This window comes from Leuciscus leuciscus (assembly GCF_965113295.1).
Source record: "Leuciscus leuciscus genome assembly, chromosome: 7".
NCBI lineage: Eukaryota > Metazoa > Chordata > Actinopteri > Cypriniformes > Leuciscidae > Leuciscus > Leuciscus leuciscus.
Genome location: NC_138731.1, coordinates 16,742,716 through 16,756,421, shown reverse-complemented (window position 1 = coordinate 16,756,421; position 13,706 = coordinate 16,742,716).

The window sequence follows — 13,706 nt, the reverse complement described above, 5'->3', positions numbered from 1 at the left end:
TCATAAATCATTCAGCTCAGTGAATCAAAGATGTGGCACTCTTTGAGACACTGTACGGCACAATTCCTTTGAGGACAGACTGACAGCAGCTGGAGGGTTTGTTCAGACTAGAATTCAAAATGTCTTATTAGCTTTGGTTTTATACAAAGAAATTAGAAATTATATTAATAGGGGAGACTATCAGTTAGAAATAAGCTGCAGGAAAAGCTGACAATTATTAAATTATTAAAGTAAATTTCAGTTAAAAAATAAAATCATTAAGATTTGAACTGATGTCCATGTTTTCTAGCGTTACAAGCCACCTGGGAGAGGTTGTAATAACAGCACTCTTTGTACTTGAAATTAATTCAATTAATAACAGTTAGGTGTAAGTTGTATTTTTCTAAACAACATGAATTTATAGCAAATTAAGACTGGGAAATAATATTAAAGTCTGAGATACAGTGTCATAATGCGAATAGCCTAGAAAATGTAATCCATTTTGAAAAATTATTAAGAAATGATGAAAAAATATAAATAATGGCAAACATGACAATGTTTTATATATATATATATATATATATATATATATATATATATATATATATATATATATATATATATATATATTATTTTTTTTTTATTTTTTTTTTTAAGGTGTATAAAGGGTATTTAAAAAAATGTGTTTGTTGTCAAATAAAAAGATAAAAACATGAATATGAGGCACTCAAGTTTTTAAAATTGTTATGTTTTAAAATTTAAAGCAATTAAAAAAATATATTTAAAAATAAAAAATACAATTTAAATGTAATTTTACATTTAAAAACAAATCTAAATGCTGAAAAACATGAAAATGTGGCATTCATATTTGTTTAATAAAAAAAAAAAGTTAATATTAATAAAATATTTTTGACAATTTGAGAATTGTATACACGTCTATTTTTACTTTATATTACTGTTTTTAATTTAAACTTTTTTTATACCACATAATGTGATATTCATAAAGTTTTAAAAACATTAATTAAAAAACAGGAAACAATTAGAAAAAGTGAAAAACATGGATATGTGGAATTCATAATAAGTCATGAAAAGAATTTTATTTTCATAGCTAGCAGTTATGAATGAAGATTGGCATCTCAAAAATAAATGAGGCATATACATTCCAGCATTTTAATGGTGATGCATAATGAATTCAGCATAACATAATTTAATCATAAATAATGGTTAGATAAACAATCATTATGTATTTCAGGATTTACCTGCCTCTCGGCTGCTTTCAGGATGATGTTTATTCAATATATTTTAATGAGATCGCTTGCTTCAGTTCCCAGATTATCTTTAAAAAGCCAGCCAAAAGATTCAGTGGCCTTTGTTTGTCTCCTGCAAGAAAGTGACAGCACTTCTTAATTAGACTTAAAACACACTGCGGTGCCACCATACGGCGGAGCTTTTCTCAGGCGCTTTCTGAGCTGAGTGTGATTACAACAGAATTCCGTAGAGCTTTGCTAATGAGGACGTTATACATGCAACACACAACATTGCAATTTCCTGATTTCAAGATTTCTCAGCCATCATTTAATAATGTTTATGTTTTGCCACTCATTAATATCACTGTGCAACTACTCCCGAGCCTCAAACGGTTCAGAAATTAAAGCTTGCAGCAAATGTACAGCACTTTCAGGGTTGTTTTATTTACATTGTGTGTGTGTGTGTGTGTGTGTGTGTGTGTGTGTGTGTGTGTGTGTGTGTGTGTGTGTGTGTGTGTGTGTGTGTGTGTGTGTGTGTGTGTGTGTGTGTGTGTGTGTGTGAGTGCTGGCAGTGCATACAGTATCAGTGAAGCAGCTTCAGTTAGTCTTTCTATTCATTCTCATGTTTCAGTTCCTGAGACATTAATTAATGACAGAATATTGCAGTTTTACTCAATTGACTTTATCTCTCCAAACTAAGGTCAGTGCTCTCTCCAAACATTGAACATGACCATTGAAACTGACTCTTAATTTAGCAAAACAGTTCAATTCCACAGAATAATGAAGTACCTCTGACATTTAGTCAAAGCAAATACTGACATCAAATTGTTCTCTATTGATTGCATAACGCATTCAGCTACAGACACACAATATTCTGTTGAAAAAAAAGCTTGTTCACATTATAATGTTATAATGCCAAGTGACTGAAAGTTTGGAGTCAGTATAAGTGTGTTGGAAATTTCATACTATGGGACGGGTACTACTATGGATTTTGAATTTACTTCATGCCCATTGAAAAGTACATTCTATATAGTATGAATGTGTCATGTTGGTTTGGGTTTTGTTTTCACTTTCACGTTTCATGTCTTTTATTTTGTAATTAAGTCACAGTCATGGTTTCCTGGTTTGTCATGTGATTCCCTATAGAGAGCCTAAGTCCCTCCCCTTCCGTTGGACCAACATGGGACCTTATTTCGGAAAAATATTGTATGGTTGTCAATGGCGAGAGACAACAAATATTTTGATCTCGTTTGAATTGTGCCCTGAATTACACATATGATGTTTGTCCATTTAAAAGATACATTTTAAAGTCAAGAAAGTCGCAGTTTGATGTAAAACTGTTGAGGTATAAGACAGTCATTAAAACCCAAAAGGCGCACATGTGACGTCATACCTTTTCTCTCAATGAATGAAGCTAACTTTACTGAAGCTAACGTCTGTCATTTTTTCTATAGTCTTACGTTATAAGACTTAAGTTATAATCGTAACGTTACGCCGTCATGCCTGAGTGTTTTGTACCAGACTGCACACATACGTACATAGTGCGAGACGAGAGATGTAGTTCATTGAGCGATTTTCACATAAAACTAAATGTTACTCTTCTGTTTTATGACAAACTGCGACTTTCTTGACCTTTTAAATTGACAAACATCATATGTGTAATTCAGGGCACAGTTCAGACGGAATAAAAAGATAAGTTGTCTCTCGCCATTGACTACCATACATCTTTTTTTCCGAAATAAGGTCCCATTGTGGTCCAACGGAAGGGGAGGGACTTAGGCTCTCTATCCCGTCATGTGATCCTGTTATGTGCTTCCCTGGGGCACGTTCAAGTTCAAAACGGTGCGCAACGTTTTGCTACGGTTTCCGGGTTGAATGTCATGTTTCCTGGAAACGGCGTGCACCGGTGTGCAACGGGTTTGAGATACGTTTTCTCTTGTTTGGTGGGTGTGTCAGAACTGCAGTCCAATCAGCAGCAACATGTATATAAAGCACGCGGTATTAAAGTGAACTTGCACAATGGGTTCAAGGAAAGTAATTTACAAATGTGTTTGATGCAGCTCGTTATACGCAACAACTGAGGATATTAGAAGACATGTTTGTCGTAAGTTTTATTGTAAAAATATAGGATATCAACATAATGATGTAGTTGTTTATATTTTTAGCTTCATTGCAAGTGTATGATTTGGTATAGAAATAAACAATGGTAATTAAGTGCTTTTCCTAAAAATGAGAAAGAAAATACAGGGTATTAAAACAGTATGACCTACAAATAAAGTCAGTATATGAGGCTAAATAGATGTGTTTTAGTCTGAATTAGGTAAGATGTGTGCTTCCATTTCAGTTTCAGCAATCCCTTCACTCGATTGGGATGTTCTCTTTTGTTCTGGGCGGCAAGTGCAGTAACTGTAACATCGGGCATATTTTGTAGTATTAAACACATATTTATACCGACTTCATCAGGCTCCGAAAATTCTTCACAAAGAATGGCCTTCTCAGCTGCCATAGTTGCAACTCTTGCGTCATCAGAACAGTGTGTTCAACGCATCACCATTTCTGTTTAAAAAACGTTGTGTAACGTTTTGTCTGGGCTGAACACAGCCCTGGTCTCATGTGTATGTTCTGATTGGTTCCCTTGTTTCATGTGTCATGTTCTCATTGGTTGATTGTTCATTGCTTCCAGGTGTGTCTTGCTCTAAGTCATTAGTCTTTGTGTATAAACAGCCATCATGTTTCCATTTATCTCTTGTTGAGTATTGTCCCTGTAACCATTGTTGGTGAGGTTTGAGTCGAGTTGTTTATTTTGTATCTGTTCATATTGGAAGTTAATAAATACCGCACTTGAGTTCTATCAAGCTTGCCTTCAGTGGACTACTTACAGTATGTGTGTAGTATGTAGTGGTGGGCAGATCGAAGCTTCGTGGAGCACTGAAACAGTTTAAGCAAAATGTGCCGTATTGTGTTGAGGCTTCGAAAACAATCTGACACCCGTCTCCACGGTGACCCCTAGTGGTCAGAACAGTATAAATGCAACAAAAAACCCGGGCCAAACATGCATAAAAACACCTTTTACAAATCTATTGGAATTTTTTAAAAAGTAAAATCTTTCAGATGCAATTATCTAATCATCTTATAAGATTATCAAGTGTCTATATGTTCTTTTATCAATTGTCAGGGTTTGTTTTATGAATGGCTCAGCTAACAGGCCAATTAGAGACTAACTACCATTATTCATTTTAATTATACTAATGTCTAATTAATATGTCTACAAATGTATAAAACTGATCAGAGATCAGGTAAAACCCACAGACACTTGTTCATTGATTCATGGGTTGACAGAGATCATCGCCCCCAGTGGTTAACCAGTGAAATTTTGAAGTGTTTTGAAACAGTTATGACGTAATGAAGGCTCACGTGACTCTGGCAGTTTGATACACGCTCCGAACCATTGATTCGGGACAAAAGATTTGTAAAGGTTTCGAAGCTTCATGAAGCAGTGTTTTGAAATTGCCATCACTAGTAGCCTATGAATACATTTTGCATTTACTACATCCGCCATGTTGTCATTATCATGTGACCTACCAGGATCATTTGCGTCGCTTCACCGCCATTCATAAATCCTCTCCCGTGGCCTCATGGGATAGTAAAGTGTCCATCGAATGCGCACTTCAGAATCTCATCGGAAGTAGTAGATCATCTTTTGACATACTACTGTTTTGCCGTACTGTTTCGCGCATATATTTTGTAGGGAAATATTTGATTTTGGACGTAGCGTAAGATTTTTATTTTTCAATAAATATCAAATAAATTAATACTTTTATTCAGCAAAGACACATTAAATTGATTTAAAGTGACAATAAAGGCATTTATATTAATGTTACAAAATATTTTAGTTGGTATCATCACCAGCATGTGAAAAAAAAAAAAACCTGTAAAACCCAAAACATTTACACAACTGTTTATGAAAATGATGTGTTCAGATGCCTATGGATCAAAGGAAATATGTAAAATCTTTTGAGGAAAAACTCAGTCGAGAACACTGAATAATTTGTTGGACGTGTAACACTTTGAATACGGTGTGTGGGCTCCGTGAAACAGCGTAACGCATAAGTTTTAAACAGAGACGAGCAGACGAGAAACAGATGGATCGAAAAGAAGTATAACCACGGGTTTCCAGGCAGCTGCTGATTTTTTGTTCATTACAGCTAGAAAACTCTCCTCATCTCTCTGTTCTCCATCAATCTGTTCCCTGTACCCTGTCTTTCCCTTTCCCTTTCCCATTCTGCCTGCATCTTTTGTCTCTTTTACAGTCCGTCCTTCATTTCACAGAGCCTTATATGAAGTCATCGGATGTTTGTCCTGGTGGTTAAGGAGCCATGAAATGATCTGGCTGCCTGAGTGTCTGTATCAGTCTTTTGTCTTCCACTAACAGCCTGTCACCAAAAGACTTTCCTCTTTAGCTTCTGCCATTAGTCTTGTGAGACATCACAGAGCTAGGTTACAGGCGTATCAATACTGAGAGAATGACATTAGTATTGACTGCATAGCTGAAGTCAAGGCAGACCATTGTAGCGACAGGCTTTTATTCTCAAATGTCTACATTAGGTGTACAGTATCATGACCGGACCCAATTCTCTTTTGAATTTGCTGGATCATTCCTGATGTTTGGTGGATTTTATGTCCCTATGAAACAATACTAACACTTTAGTTCCATCATTAATGAATAACTACACAGAACCAAATGAGTAACGCAATATTAACATAGAAATACGGTAACACTTTACAGTAAGGTTCATTAGTTAACATGAACTAAGAATGAACAATACTTCTTCAGCATATATTAATCTTAGTTAATATTAATTTCAACATTTACTAATACGTTATTAAAATCAAAGGCTGTATTTGTTAACATCGGTTAATGCACTGTGAATTAACATTATCAAACAATGAACAGCTGTAGGCCTATTTGTATTAACTAACATCAACAAAGATTAATAAATACTGTAACAAATGTACTGCTCATTGTTAGTTCATGTTCGATAATACATTAACTAATGTTAACTAATGAACCTTATTGTAAAGTGTTACTATAACTACCATTAACTAACAAGAAACTCTGATTATGAATTAGTAATCATGCTCAGCTGAATGTGGTAGTTCACTATTAGCTAATCATTAAAGTCCCTCTGTGGTGAAAATCAAGTTTTTAATGTTGTTCATATGTCTATGTGGTGTTTTTAATATGCTTTAAGACAAACCATGTGCAAATTCACAAGTCAACACCATTGCTGAGTATTTGCTCCTTAAAACTGCAGTGAACCAAAGACAGTCTCAAAAACGCAGTTTGAAATCGCTGGTGTTTCTGACATCACAAACTTGTAACCAATCACGTCAATGTGTGCTCGTCAATGAGTGGATCTCTGAGCTGGTGTGACTGAGTGGAGGCGGGGCTAATTTGCATACTAAATGAGGCAAGGGTGTAGAATTACATTCAAGCTATTTTAAGGCATGACAAAATAATTCAAGGAAAAACGTTTATATATGTCATTTGGGTTATTGACTAGGTTACTTTAACTAAAATTTTTTCCATACCTCACAGAGGACTACTAAGAACTACTATATACAGGTTCATAATAAATCTGAATAATGCATAATTAATTCTAACTCGGTTAGTAATGACTGAAGTATTACCAAATCCTTCAGAATGAATTACTCATTATTTGGAACAGTATATTCTAATGTGAAAATCACGATTACTTTCTAATAAAGACTGAAGTCATTGTAAGCATGTGAGTTTTTTGTGAGGTTTTGGATAGTAACGACTTAAGTGTTACTACAGTATGTCCTTCTCAAGGAATTACTAATAAGTGAAGATCATGGTGATGCACTAAGTATTTCCAATTCCTATAAGTATTACCAGTTCTTCTAACCCTAATTGATGGAGTGTATAGCTTTTCAACAACCATGTAGGAAGACACATCATGGCCATATTCCATGAGGACAATGTCAAGATTCATCAGGCTCAATTTGTTAAAGAATGGTTGGAAGAAACATTTTCACACATGAATTGGCACCTCTGAGTCCAGATCTTAAATTCATTGAAAGTCTTTGGGATGTGCTGGAGGAGACTTGAATCAGAGTGCTGGACTCTTGTATTGTCACCAAAAATGTATGCACCCCTTAGTGGAAATGAATGTTGTGGTGTTAGGTGCATGCATTTTTGGTCAAGATCTTATCAACTCATAATTCTACTCACAATTTGAGCCTGATGAATCTTGACATTGTCATCCTGGAATATGGCCATGATGTGTCTTCCTACATGGTTGTTGAAAAGCTATACACTCCATCAATTAGGGTTAGAAGAACATATAAAATACTAGAAACATAATAATCACCACAACAATGATCCAATCATAGACTCTGAAGCATTTGAATTTAAATCCTATTTAAATCCAAACAGCAAAAAATATTTAGTCAGCTTGAAGCCAGAGCTTGACCAGTGTCCCTCTGATAAGACTAAAAATAACAGAATTTTTTACTTTTTTCCCCACAAAAAAAAAATCCACCAACTCTAGTCTCTACTACTGAATTAGAGAATTAGTGAATAATACAAAGGTCCTTGAGGCAGCTGAGACGTTCTCTACGTTTTTCCCCACTTTATTTATTCTGTTCACACCAAGTTTTGTTCTTCAAAGGCTGTTCAATATAGCACAATACACCAGTTGCACATGTTGCTAGATCTTTCTTAAGAGGTCTTTTGAAACCACGTCGTCCCAGCCTCTCGCACATGCTGACTTTCAAATGGAGCTGCCGCTTGGGCTCTTGTGGATCTATTACCATAATGTGTCTGCCATTTCCTTTGCTTACGCCCTACACCGAAACTCTAATTTAAAGTGACTTTCCAGACACTCGTATTAAGTAAACCCCAGTGTATCTGCTTTGAATGGAGATGAGGTGCGAGTCCCAACAAAGCTTAAACAGTCAGAATGTCATCAGCTCTTATGCGGACAATTACGGCCCTTGTAAGGACACTTCACGTTTTACTTTGATAACACTCTGTATGGTGTTATATCAATAAACTGGCCCAGAATTCAAAAGCTTACGGGGAACCGCCATGAGCCTGGTATAGTTAATCTTGAATCTCTGTCCGGTAAGATAGCGGCAAGCCACTTTGATCAGAAACTGTTTGATCTCAGCCTCCAGACTCATATTAAAGGACCAGCAGAAGCCTATCATTAGCTGTGGCACTTTTATCTGCAAAGCTGCATCAAAGCCACTGATCAGACAATACTATTCATAAATGGTGATGGAAATGCCATCTGGTTACCATTTTTACTGTGCAAAAACATTGAAAGTGTGATTAGCGTTTTTTTTTTTTTTTTTTTTACTATATTTGTGCATTATTTTAATTTGAGCAACAACAAAAAAGAAAAGAAAAAAGTCCCTTGCTTTCTAATCTTTAACCTCTTGCCTTTGCTGATTAGCGCTTGTCAGCTAAAAGGAAAAGTGAAGCTAATTATTATCTGGGCTGGAAACACAGATGCTGGATAAATGAGAGAGTTGCACTCTGAATATGAGATGAGGATGTGTCAGACCTGTAACATTATGACAGCTTCTGACTGAGCCCTAAGGGGAACTGTCAATATTTACTGAGTGTCAAGCCCATTCAGATAACCTCATGATGACTCATGCCCACCATATATTTGTGTCAAGTGGACTTTGAATGCAACTTCCGAAAAAAGTATAAATTATATTGTATATTTGATAAAGTTGCATGATTATTGTAGAAAATAAGTATTTGTCTGCAGTGCTGTAGGATCTATCTATCTATCTATCTGTCTGTCTGTCTGTCTGTCTATCTATATTTGTCTGTCTGTCTGTCTGTCTGTCTGTCTATCTATCTATTATCTATCTATCTATCTATCTATTTATCTATCTGTCTGTCTGTCTATCTATCTATCTATATTTGTCTCTGTCTATTTATCTATCTGTCTGTCTGTCTGTCTATCTATCTATCTATATTTGTATCTGTCTATTTATCTATCTGTCTGTCTGTCTGTCTGTCTGTCTATCTATCTATCTATCTATCTAGTCATTATCACCATGACGTACAATAATACATTTATATTAAATAAATGTAGTTAATATGTAATTAATATAATATATTTATTTATTTAATTTAATATTATTTTTGTATATGTTTTTTTAAAATATGTTACAACTTGAAAATTCTCTTTAAACTTGTGTGGTTTGGGATTTAAACCCTATAAGCTACACAAAGTCTGTACTACTAGACAAACACGTTTCACACTCGTATGAAGAACTGCTATTAAAACGTGTTATTTTCTTTGGTCGTGTCTTATCTTGCCCACGGCTCCCACAGTGAGTCAGGTGGATGATGCCTCTGATATTTACAACTCTTGAAATAAGTGTAAGAATTCATAGGTAAGCTAAATGTAATATGTAATATGAGTAAAATGATTAATGAGACAATAAATTGTGGTCTTGTACATATAGATACGGTTGTGTACGAACATACACAAATATTGTAAAGATAAAAGATTGTATATTCATTTAAATGACTCGAAATATCCAAAATAAGTCACTCTAGATCAGGGGTGTCCAAACTCGGTCCTGGAGGACCACTGTCCTACAGTTTAGCTCTAACTTCCCTCAGCTCACCTGACTGGAAGTTTCTAGTATGCCAAGTAAGAACTTGATTAGCTGGTTCATGTTTAATTGGGGTTAGAGCAGGACAGTGGCAGGATTGGACACTCCAGGTCTAGATACAGGAAGAAATCACAGCGTATCAACACTACTAGACGTACTGTACACGTCAGTGATTTGAGGTCATGCGCAGCCCTTTCTGTGGCTGTTGTTGAGTGCTCTGAATCTTCAGGCGGACATGCAAGGGCATTGTTCTGTGCTGAAGTATCACTTTAAGGTTCACAAGTAGACATTGTCTGGAAAAGCCTTTATTACTGTGACTGAACCACTTTTACCTACTGTCGGTTTCTGAAGGTCATTCCCTAACTAGACATTTTCCAGGTTAGATGACAGATTTGATCTTTTAAAAGCACATTATAAATACCTGCAATATATTGTACAGTCATTATTGTCCTCGAAAGATAAACTAAAGATATTCCAACAATCATAAAAATATGTTTTGGTATACTATCTAATGTTCATTGGTAGACAGCAGCTCACTTACCAGCAATTTCTAAATGTTTCCATCTTACGTCGGTGGACGATGTGCATGTAATCGATTTTGCTGTGAATTTCATCCTTGTCACCATTCATTGCATTACATATGCACTGATTCCGCTCATTATCATAAAAGTATAAAATGTGTATTTCTTCAGCACACGTTATGAAAATGCCCTAGCTAGTGAAATATTTACAGGAAATTGTTTCGAAAACACTTATTCATTTAAGGTGGAGATTGGGACTTACTATTGACTCACAAATATCAATATTTACAGCCAATCGCTGTAAACTGCACAGACCGGACACATGATGAAAATGGAGAAGGTATGAATGAAGCATTTGGAAGCTGCATAAGTAAAACATTTAAAACTTCACAACCTGATGTTCACTGATGAAAGATGTGAGACTGAGTGAGAGTGAGAGTTTCACACAGGTGGAGCTTCGCTAAAACTTTTAAAACATCAAGCATTTATTTCAGTAATTTGTTTTTAGGGAAATGATGAATGCAATGCCTAGGGCTAGTTGAGCACAGTTCAATTTGTTGAGAAGAGCAGACTGTCGTACCGATGGATGATTTTGGAGGGTTTTTAGTCCACGGGAAGAATATACAGAGAAGACAAAAAGTCATGTTCTACTTGAAAGGTAGGTACTTTTTTTTCTCCATTTCGTTATATAGAAAAAATCAACAACAAATGAGTTACTTAATTCATAGTGTCTGCATGTTTATCTTTTATTTCTTGAGTGTTTTCTCTATGTAGTAAAAGGCCCAACTTGTGAAAACACAGATATTGTTTATTATATTTGTATTCATTTGTATTATATATGCCAAATCATATTATGCAAAACACATAGCTGAAAATTGCTGCAAAAAATGTGAGATCAAAAAGATAATAAATTTTTTTTTTTAAACCACTAAAACCTGCCCGTTTTTACAGCATTAAAACAACTGTTTACTATAGAGCAAGCTATATGTAATATGAAAATGCATTAATATAGGCCTACCATGCACAATCTTCAAATAAGCATGAACTAAATGAGGTTGTAGAGCAAACAAGTGGAAATGACATTGGCTAAATAACTGATAAAATCATGTGGACTGATGTGGTCACTATAGCAAACCCTCCCTGCTTTAACCTTTCAGAATCAAGGCTGATGTTGAATATACTGATGAAATTACCTTTATTGCCTCCGTTTTGCATGTTTATGCATTGAAGTCTGAATGACTGATCCCTCTCGGCAGATGTTTCAGGACTTAAACATAAGGTTCTCTTGATATATTCATCAGTACACTAGGTTCGGCAATAGATCATGTTTGCATAATGAATTAAGGTATTAAGGATGGGAGCTGCCATTTGCTTTGCTCCAGAGCGGTGGCCTGTTTACTTGCAGATGACATTCATCACAGCCAAAGTCAGATGCTTAATGTGCATGAAACGAACACAAGCAACAAGCTCCTAGAGAGTGAAACAGAAACAGAACGACGTTCTTTCAGCACTTTAGAATTATGAATTTAGCATTTATGTGAGAGTGAAAAGCAAGGGTAATGACTGTTCACCAATGTAATTTACAACGGCCCATTCCTTCTTTAATTTCCTATTGACCGGAGGATCCGTGCCTGATCTGTCTGACTTTGGATTTGAATTTATAGATGTTTCCTAATGCATAAAAATGGTTCAAGCTGTGAATAGTTTGCATTTGAACATTTGAAACTTGCTTAATATACATTTTAAATGGAAAATACAAGCAATTGGATGCTTCATATGTGTATATATATATTTACCTTGAACATTTTTGGTAAAGGCTGGTTCATGAAGCATCTAATTGCTTGTATTTTCCATTTAAAATGTATAGTAAGCAAGTTTCAAATGTTCAAATGCAAACTATTCACAGCTTGAACCATTTTTATGTATTAGGAAACATCTCTATATATATATGCATTTATAATGTATCATTGCTGAATAACATAATTAATTTGTGTTTGATTTGATGCGTGTGTGTGTGTGTGTGTGTGTGTGTGTGTGTGTGTGTGTGTGTGTGTGTGTGTGTGTGTAAAATCAAACATACAAATTAATTATTTTATTTAGCAATGATGCATTATAAATGCAAAATAAATGAATAAACAAACAAATACATACATACATACATACATAAATAAATAAATACATTAATAAATACATACATACATACATAAATAAATAAAGTTCTTTTTGACCTTTTTATTCATCAAAGAATCCTGGGGAAAAAAAACTATCACAGTTTCCACAACAATATTAAGCAGCACAACTGTTTTTAATATTGATAATAATAAGAAATGTTTCTTGAGCAGCCAATCAGCATATCAGAATGATTTCTGAAGGATCATGTGACACTGAAGACTGGAGTAATGATGCTGAAAATTCAGCTTTGATCACAGGAATTAATTATATTTAAAATCAAATATTAAACAGCTATTTTAATTTGTAATAATATTTCAAAATATTACTGTTTTTACTGTGTTTAGTCTAATCAGTCTGGGTTAGCAAAGGCTGTTTCCAAAAACATTTAAAAATATTACTGACTGATAATATAATATAATATATTATAATATAATAGTTTTTGTGTTTGTATCCCTTTTTAAAGTTTATATTACTATTTTTGCTATTCTAACTACAGTATACATTTATTATCAGCATTTATCATTGTTTTTCTTGCTGTCCGTGACCTCATCAGAACAGACCTGTGACCCATTTTGGGAGTCGTGACCCACCAGTCAGTCTAATCAATAAGGTTTTCCATACACACACACACACACATTTCCAGAATAAGGAAGGCGTACAGTCAGTGCGTGCCTTGTGTTAAGAAGGATGTGATACCTGTGAGAAGGTGTGTGATGGTGGTGTTCCCACTGCAGTGCTGGATCAATGCGTGAGGTGTGTGTATGTCAGGCTGGGGCGAGGACCCGGTCAGGACAGGTGCAGGTCCTCAGCTCATGCTCCCTGCACTAATTAAGTTTAGGGGCTTTGTGTGTCCGTGCTTGGTTACTCTGGCAGCCTACGAGGACTCAACGTGCAGGGATTTACCTGAGAGACGTAATAAACACGGTCTTACTTCTTCAAATCACATGTCCTTTGTTCATTCTCATGGGAAAGGGTTTTCTTCATGGTCCCCTTAATCCTGTGCTTGGAGCCTGTTTTTACCACTCTTCCCTTTCCTCTCTCTCTCTCTCTCTCTCTCTCTCTCTCTCCATCTATATGTCTTATATACCCTCCACCACAGAAGCTTGTTGCTACAAAA